Here is a 10,317-nt window from a genome sequence, read left to right as displayed (position 1 = left end):
TTACTCTTTAGAAGTTTAGATCTATGGTTATGAAATATCTGTCCTCTTTTTAGATCTCATAGATAAGATCTAGTCATTGTTACCACTTCAAGATGTTTGAGTTGCCACTCTTGGCATTTTTGAGGTTCAACAAACCTTAAAGTTAGCATCTTTAGGGTTAAGAGTCATCCATACATGGGTTAAGGTGCTTAATATGAGTCTTAATGGTTATTTTTGGGAGGTGGGTCACATTAAGACATGCAAACTGATAAAGTCACCAAGTTTATCAATTAACAGCTTGTAATGAAGCTTCCCTGAGGGTTAGATGCAAATGGGCTGAAGTGATTAAGTCGAAAATCGAGTTTTTGGACATAAGCAGTTACGCCCCGCGTAAATCTCAGTACACCCCACATACTAATCGAGTTCCCCGTTCAGTATTTAGCTGTACGCTAAGCGTACCAAGGGGGGTACGCCCCGCATAAGCTCGTTGTGGGCTTTTTGGGCTAGATTTCGTTTTTCACGTTAAGTGTTTGAAGACTTGATTTTGGGCTTATTGTATTGGGGATTTTGTTCAGAGGAATATAAGAGTCTTGGACCCTTTTGTTGGGCTTGCCATTTTGGACCTAAGTTTAGGGTTCGGCATTAGTGAGCGCAATGGGCTTAGGCCATTTATAGGCCTGATTAGTGGGCCATCTTTATAACTAATGTTTGGACTTAGTCTTAGACCCTAATCGAGTTTAGTTGTGGGTTTGGCTTAGTGTTTGGGGTCGGTGTACAACAACAACATTTGTAGTATTTGTTTATCTTCCGAGGTGAGTCTTCTCACTATACTTACCTGTGTGGTAATTTATGTGTGACGGGAGGGTCTTATTCGTATTATCGATCAGAGGGTCTTATTTGCTTATATTGGGATTGTGTGATTATGCATTTTTTTCTTTGTGACTTATGATGTTATATTATTCTGTGTATATATTGAGACACGACCGGATGGTCCATACCGAGGCATGAAACTGGAGGGTCTTCACTGAGACACACAACCGGAGGGTCCTTATCGAGATATAGCCATGAGAGGCTAATTATTTGTGTATGTGGTATTTTAGGGAACTCACTAAATTTCGTGCTTACAATGTTGATTTAAATGTGTTTCATGTACTATTGTAGATTCCTGGAAGGTAGAGGTATGCTTGTACACATTCGCCGGCTTATGATATCTTATGGAGTTTGGGATACTATGATATTGTTATGATAATGATTTAAAATTATGTGATGACGTGGATTTATGAATAATGTTTGGTGAAATAAAAATGAAATATTTGTTTTAAAATCGAGGTGTTACATTCACATTCCCCTGATTATCTGCAATACCTTAAAACATTTAAATCTACAACTGTAAGCCAAAACTTAGTAAGTTCCCCCAAAATGCCCCACACAACAATACGCATATAATGCATGAACGCATGAGCCTACAGTCTACCTAGACCGCTCTATTGAGCCTACAGTCTATTGGAGCACCTCGTATGGCCTAGCTAGACCGTTCCCTTAGGCCTACATCCTGACTAGACAACATCGCAAGGCTCATAGTACACTTGGACTGTCCGTGTATCTTGTCCTACAACCCAAAGTAGGACTGCCTCAACCCAAACCCAATATGTCGACATATGCAAATAAATAAACAATAACCAACAAAAACATGTAATCATAAAAGATCTACCAATATAATAGATCACTACAACATACCAACATACTACACACAAGGATACACAGTGTAGTAGAAAATATATTGAGACTACTCACCTCGCAGCCGAGCAGATAACATCACAGCTCACAAATCCAATAATTGGCACTATAGGTCACCTATATAATAATCTGGGGAAATTCTTAAACTATAGCCCAAAACCCTTAAATTCACCTAAAATCAAACTTGGTCAAAAAGTCAATGGTCAAAGTCAAAGTCAACAATCAAAAGTCCCACGATCGGACGCCACGTCGTGGCTAAGCTTTTGCAACATCGTTGTCTCCTTAGGACAAAAAAGTCACGGAGACTGTTTGTCGCCATGTCATGGAGGCCAATCCACCACGTCGTGGGAACTATTCTAGCCTTCTTAATGCATTAAGCTCTTAATCGCCAAGGCCACCCATCCATACTTTCAGAAGGCTTTCTTACTACTAATTTATCATAAAAAAATTAGTTCTTTATCGATATGCATGTCCAAGGCACATCTTTACCAAACTAGGTAAAAAAAAACAAGGAAGAAATGACCTCAAGCTTGTGCATGAGACCAAAAACACCATGGAACTCTAGATATGGAACATATAACCCCAAAGGGATCTCAAAAATCCATAAAATTGCAAACTTTATAGAGTCCAACCACTCAAACTATGCCACACTTGAAGAACAATACAAAGAAACCTAGATCTAGAATCATGAAGCATAAAGGTTAGAACTTGAAGACTGTTAATTGTCCAGAAGATGTGCTAGAAGGTGGAGGAGAGCCATTGTAACATCCCAAGAATTCTAGTATTTCTAAATTCATCCCTTGGTTTTAATGTATGCTATTTTTGGCCCTGGGATTGCACAAAGTAGTCATGGGAAGCCCTAGTGAAAAACTTGTAAATTTGGGGCCAAGAGGAGTACGCTAAGCGTACATATGGGTACGTTGATCATACTAGGGTGCCCCCTAGTACGTTTGGCATACATGTATGTATGCTAGGCGTAAATGGGCGTACATGTATATACGTTGGGCGTACATGTATGTACGCTGAGCATAGTAGGGTGCACCCTAGTACGTTAGGCGTACATGTATGTATGCTAGGCATAATAAATTCCTAGTGAACTCTTTTCCTGCTTTAGTGTTGTTTGACTCAGGTGCCAGTCATTCCTTCATATCTTGGTCGTTCAGTAGGGAGTTCGTTATGCCCATTGGGGAGTTGGAGTGTCCGTTGCGAGTTTCTATCACCAACGAACATGGGATTTCTACTTATTCTGTGTATTAGGGTTGCGTTCTGGAGATTTTCAGAGTATCTTTTCCTATCGATTTGATCCCTATTCCCATGAGGGATGTTTACGTGATTGTGGGCATGGATTGGCTGAGTTGGTTTGGTGCTATGATCGATTGTGAGGGTTAACGCGTGGTAGTCCGAACCCCAAGTGGGGGAGAACAAGTTATATATGGAGAAGGCACCAGGATGGGTTCAAGGTTTTGTTTAGCAGCCAGGGCTCGACAATATATTCAGCATGCATGCGTGGGCTACTTGGTTTATGTGGTGGATATGCGTGTTGGGGTCAGGTTTCAGTTTCTGATGTCCCGGTTATGTGGGAGTTTGTAAATGTATTCTCGGAGGAGTTACCCGGTGTGCCCCCTGAGAGGTAGGTCGAGTTCAGGATCGACCTTGAGCCAGGTGCGGCTCCGATCACCAAGGCGTCGTACTACTTGGCACCGCCTGAGATGCGGGAGCTTTCATCTCAGTTGCCGGAGCTGCTAGGCAAGTAGTTCGTCAGGCCGAGTAGTTCTGTGTGGGGAGCGCCGATTTTGTTCGCCAAAAGAAGGATGATTCACACCGGATGTGCATTGATTACCGGGAGTTGAACAAGTTAACGGTGAAGAACCATTATTCCCTTCTGTGGATTAATGACCTCTTTGATCAGTTGCAGGGTGCATCTTGGTTCTCCAAGATAGATCTGAGATCTGGGTGTCATCAGGTCAGTGTGAGAGAGGAGGACGTGGAGAAGACCGCGTTCCAGACTCGCTACGTACATTATGAGTTTGTGGTGATGTCGTTTGGGCTTACCAATGTGCCTGCAATATTTGTGAATTTGATGAATCGAGCATGCAGGCCAATGCTAGATCGTTCAGTCGTCATATTTATTGATGATATCTTGGTATATTCTAAGACCAAAGAGCAGCTTGAGGAGCATCTTCGCGAGCTTCTGGGGGTTTGGAGGCATGAACGGATTTATGCTAAGTTCTCGAACTGCGAGTTTTGGTTACGAGAGGTTGAGTTCCTTGGACACCTTGTTTAACAGGACGGGGATATTGGTCAATCCAGCCAAGATCGAGGTCGTGATGCATTGGCAGGTTCCTAAATCTCCCTCGGGTATCAGGAGTTTCTTGGGATTGGCAGGGTACTACCGGAGATTCGTTCAGGATTTCTGCAAGATTGCAGTACCCCTCACTCGTCGAACGAGGAAGGGGGTAGATTTCCGGTGGGAACCTAAGCAGCAGTAAGCATTCAAGACCCTTTGGCAGAGATTATGTGAGGGCCCAGTTTTTAACCTCCTCGAGGGAATTGAGGATTTAGTGGTTTTCGATGATGCTTCCATCACTGATTTGGGGGCGGTCCTCATGCAAAGAGGATGGTGATAGCATATGCTTCGTGGCAGCTGAAGCCACACGAGACATGATAACCCACACATGATCTTGAGTTGCAGGCTGTGATTTTTGCCCTTAAGATTTGGAGGCATTATCTTTATGGGGTCCGCTGTACCATTTACACGGATCACAAGAGTTTGAGGAACATTATGGATCAGCCGAACATAAACATGAGGCAGCGCAGGTGGCTGGATGTAGTCAAGGATTATGATTGTGATATCCTTTTACCATCCTGGTAAAACGAATGTGGTGGCGGATTCTTTGAGCCACAAGTCAGCTGGGTCTTTCGATGGGGAATCGTGTATGAGGATATCAGTGGATTCCCTAATTCTGGGATTGATTAGGTAGGCTCAGGCTGAGGGTGTTCGGGAAGAGAACTGGAAGATAGAGAGGATCACAGGCGAGATCACCAGATTTGTTCTTGACAGTCGTAGATTGTTGACCCGTTGTGGTCGAGTATGGGTTCCTATGTCTGGTGGGATCAGAAAAATTGTGTTGGAGGAGGCTCATAAGTATCGCTTTTCTATCCTCCCGGGGTTACCAATATGTATCGGGATCTAAGATTGAACTATTAGTGGCCGTGTATGAAGAGAGAGATCGCCTTTTATGTGGAGAGGTGCTTGACTTGTTGGGTTTTGAGCAATCTAATACTCCTAAGTGTACATGCAACCCTAAATACCTTGGATCTATGTTTTCTCTATTATACATGCAAATATCAACTTTCCAAGGTATTGTTCTATTCTAGCATACAAAACTTTGAATAACACAAGTTAGAATAACATACCTTTTGTTGGTGCTTGTCTTCATGAAGCTTGAGTGCCTAGTGCCCCAAGTGTGACACCTCAAATGGTTCACACAACACCATAAGCACTTGGAATAACTTAGAGAGAAATTAGAACACTTCAAGAATCGGCTTGCCATCCATGCATATCATAGTCGCCAATTTTCCCAAGAAAGAGATCATTATATAGTGTGTTACAATTAGGGTAAACCCTAATTGTCATGGCTATCCATTTCCATGGATCCATGGGTTCAAATACACCATGGAGCATCCAATGGGTTTTAGCCTAACTTGATAATCCATGGAGCATTAGCCCACTATATAAGTATGGATGATTTACACAATCAACCCATATATTTAATTAGTCTTCTTTTGATCACATAATTAATTCTAAATTAATTATTGATCAATACTAATTAAATAATCTTATTAATATATTAGAACTTATAATATATTAATAAACCTTAAGTGTTATTTCTCTCATTTTAGTCTATCCAAGTGCATGATGCCATGCAACCCAAATGGACCGTGCCGGGTCGGGTCAAGTCTTACCAATTATAGTTATGGACTTAGACATTAATCCAACATGACCTTCCGGATGGTCAAGGTTGAGCATCAGAGGCCGCATGGCAATGCAGCTCTGGAGGTTCCCATGTGGAAATGGGAGCTGATTTCGATGGACTTTATCACCAAGTTGCCGAGGACGGAAAAGGGTTTTGACGCTATTTGGGACTCTTGGTGATAAATTCCATCGAAAACAACTAACTTCTCTGCTTATCATGTAACCATAATATATCATAAAAACATATAGAAGTATAACCAGTAAACATGACATAAAAAGAAGAGTGACTTATTTACATGATATAAAAACAACACTTGCAAAATTACTAAAAATGCCTACCTTCCCTTCCTTAGCATGCTTTGAAAAAAAATTGACAATTCCTGCAACCAAAATGATGAATCAAGAATATAGTCAAAGCATATAAAAACTAATGAATAATAGTTAAGGTGTATAATAACCGGCTGTACAAAATTTGTAAATATTGCTTTGCATTTATTCGGTCCTTCCAAAAAAAATTATTTAATTGTCAAAACACATAAAAAACTTAAGTTAAACCAATGTCACAACTAATGTAATACGTATCTTATAAATACATATAACTAACAAATAATAAGCAAAAAAACATTTATTGGAAGTAATGGATATATAAAAGATAGAAATCAGGACCTTCAACATAAAAACACCATCCAATCCACCTGGACATCAAAATGGAAGTACCGATTCACATAAAAAAAATGCACAAAGGTTAGAAATTAAACCAAATGCACACCAATGTTACATATGATTTTAACAACATATATTTAAGATTTAGAATTTTGAAATAGCTTCAACTATTTTGCTTTTCTTCAATATCACATAACGAAAACTAAATGATATTGGCCATCTTAGAAATAAGATAAAAAAAAGAGTTAATTATAGCAACTTATTGTGGTTATCATTACAACAAATAAAATTAGACAAATTTCTCATCAATAGGACATATTTGCCCCTGTACGTGTGAAGTTGACATATTTTTTGTTGTACAGTCAAGTTGACATATTTTTTCTTAGAGATTTAAGTTGTCACTTTTGAATCTTTCAAGTCTCATTATTCAACACATCTCCTAAAGGCAACAATTGCTAGAATTATGATCTTCCTTTTAATGAAAAAAAAGCTACATATATACTCAAAAAGGCTAACTTTCTAGAAAAAAAAGTGGTGTTTGTTTCAAGCATTTCGTCAAGCATTTGTTGTGCATCTCTAGATAGGCAAGATATTCGCATATATAACTTTCAAGTCTGCTACATAAATAGTTATTAACCTTCTGAAGGATATATATTTTCAATTCATCATACAATCTATCAAGAAATTAACATATTTTCACCTCTAAAGTATGGAAGTCAAGTAAAAGAGTCAATAACTAGGAAACATACCCTTTGGAACAATGAATCCACCGAGTACAAAAACCAATAGCAACTAAAAGGTACCAGGAGAATTTGCGTCAAATTACACTCTTCCAAGTGCTGTAATCAAACAAAAAAGTGAAAAATCCATTTGGTGTACGCTAGTATAAGCGAAATGCTTCCATAAAACCCTGATAAATACTCAAACGGGAAACATTAAACATGTTAGATTCATTTTAAGAACGAATTGAGGAAGTTATATCAAAATAAAAAGCTGGGAATTAGTTGAATCTGGGGAAAAAATGAGAAGACACTACAAAAAAATGAAGAATAATAATACGTTGTTGTAGGAATACAATATAGTTGGGAACCACAAAAAGGAGAAACAGAAAACGAAGAAACTAGGTAGTCAATTAGAGTCGGGTGTCATACCTATTCGCTATGGGATAAAGAACAAGATAAAATCGATGATAAGCTATGCGGAGCTTCAATTCGTGACGACATATCGAGATGGATTTAGTCTGCAATGAGCTTTAACCGGTGAAATGTCTGACATTTAAGTTGCAATCACCGACGAGATGAGATGTAGGAGCGATGAGGGTTTTAAAAACAAGAAGGGATTTTGTTTTCATAGAATCTGAAATTTTCAAATGCGGTTTGAGATTTGAACTAGGAGAACAAAAGTGTCGAAGCAAAACTTTTAGTTTTGATTGTTGGGGGGAGTAAGAAGCAGGCAAAAAATTAGAAGGAAATAAGTAGCGCTGTAAATTAGAATTTTCAATATCATACAGCAACATATAAAAATATAAATATGTTTTAGTAAAAACCTAATACAGTGGCACAAATGCAAATATGCCACTAAAAGATTCTGCCACTAAATGTAATTTTATTTGTAGTGTTTTCGTGTTCTATAGTTGCGAAAGTGCGTACTAGATGAGGATGTAGTGGTGTCCTTGGATGATATTCAGGCTGATGAGCACCTGAATTATGTCAAGAGGCCCATAGCTATTCTAGATAGGAAGGTAAATGTTTTGTATAGCAAGTAATTGCCTTTGGTAAAGGAACTATGTTAGCAACGGAGGGGCTCTAAGTAGACCTGTGAGCCGGAGGATGAGATACGGGAGCATTATCCGGGTTTGTTTGTTGCAGTAGACTTTAAGGACGAAGTGTAGTTCAAGTGCGGGAGAGTTGTAACATCCTGAGAATTCAGGTATTTCCAAATTCATCCCTTGGTTTTAATGTATGTTATTGTTGGCCCTAGGATTGGACGGATGTAGTCATGGGAAGCCCTATTGGAAAATTTGTAAACTTGGGGCCAGGAGTAGTACGCTAAGCATACACATAGGTACACTGAGCATACTAGGGCACACCCTAGTACGTTGGGCGTACTATTGTCTGATGGAAACCCAATGTTTTACGGTTTATGGGGTATTTAAGCCTCCTTATGGCTCATTTATCCCCACCTTTTCAGCCTCCAAAGCCTTATATCCTTTTTCGCAAAACCCTAGCCTCCTAGAGTGAGATTGAGAGTCCTAAAGTGTGTTCTTGGTGTTTTAGAGGAAAGAGAAGTGCATCAAGAAGCTTGGAAGCTTGAGTCAAGGAGTGGATCTGGAAGTTTGGCTCTCTTTTCCACCATCTAAAGATATAAAGCTCATACCTTTATAGTTTCTTTTTTAGATCTCATGTTTGGGCCTTTTTATGTTTCTTTTTGGTCCCAAATGCTCCATCTATAGCATGGCATGCCCTGGATGTTTTGAGTCGTCCTTTCAGACCCTTGGAGGGGTCATTAGTCATAAAATGAGGTCCTAATGGCTAGAAGTGCCCCATGCATTTGGTTCAAGGGTCTTAATCGATTAATACCTTGTATTAAGAACTTTTGGATGTGTAAAGTCATAAAGTTGGAGACTTTATGGATCTAGGGTGCATTTGGACCATGGATTTGTAGTTTGAGATTAAGTGCTTAAGCCATTAAGCACAAAATGAGACTTTTGGATCTGCGAGGGTACGACCCATGTAAGGGGGAGTACGCCCTACGTACTCAGTCAGCCACCCTGTTGTAGGTCAATGTGATGCTCGATGTACGCCCCACGTACCGAAAGAGTACGCCCCGCATACGCCTTCTGTTGGACTTTAGATTTTGGTCTTCAAGTTTAGGGGCACCTTTTGGGCTTAGATGCTTGGGCCCTTATTGGACTATCTGAGCAAGAGTGTTATGAGCCAATTAAGGGTCTTAAATAACCTTGGGCTTTTGGATCAAGAATTGGGCCTGGGTCTTGGTCCAATTAAGGGAAAGGGTAAAGTGGCCATTTACCATAGGAATAGGTTATTAGTCAAGAATGGTAATCCAATTATTAATTGGATGTTTATTGGTTGTGATAGTTCGGGGATTTAGTGCGCCATCAGCTGGAGCTTTCTAGTGTGATTCGTCATAGTGAGGTGAGTTGTCCTCACTATACTCTTGGGTTGAAGGTACCAATGCTGTCCCTTTTGTATTGTTATCCTGGTTTATTGTATGCTTGTTATGCTATAGTGATCTGCTAGGCATGTATGACGGCATGTATATGCTAGCTATGTTTTATCATGTTATATGTGGATATATGATGGTTGGTTGGGTTGAGGTGGTCCTGCTGTGTGCAGAAGGCCAACAAACCTAGGGCGACCCGGATAAACTAAAGGCCTGTGAAGTGGTCCAATCAGGCCGAAGGCCCGAAGAACAGTCCATACAGGCTGAAGGCAAATTGCGGCGGTCCAGACATGCTGAAGCTTCTATATGCATGTTATTGCTGTAATATCTATGATTATGTGTTGTGGTGGTATTTTGGGGAAACTTACTAAGCGTTGGGCTTACAAGTTTGGGTTATGTTTCAGGTACCTCAGATAATCGTGGGAAGGAAAAGGCTTGATCGTGCACCTTCTCATGTTATGTTTTTGTGATTTTGGGAAAAACTCTGATGTCAAACGTGTTTGAAAATTACAATGTAAACAATTATGATTTTGGTTAGTTTGAAAATTTTAAGGCTTGCTTGTTGGATCTTCACACAATGGATACCTTCTTCTTCTTCTTCTTCTTCTTCTTCTTCTTCTCACAAAACATCAAAACTTAACAATGGTGGCTATGAGTGCTTCTAGGTCGAAAGGGATGTAATGAAGGCTGAAGGTGTGCAAACCCTAGTCATCACATCCCTTAAATAAGGCTTAAAGCCCAAAAATTAGGGTTTTATGACTTGGCTGTCACCATGTCGT

The sequence above is a fragment of the Lactuca serriola genome, chromosome 1 (genome assembly GCF_051521515.1).
Source record: "Lactuca serriola cultivar US96UC23 chromosome 1, Lser_US96UC23_V15, whole genome shotgun sequence".
In the NCBI taxonomy this organism is placed as follows: Eukaryota; Viridiplantae; Streptophyta; class Magnoliopsida; order Asterales; family Asteraceae; genus Lactuca; species Lactuca serriola.
Note: the sequence above shows the minus strand (reverse complement) of the source record.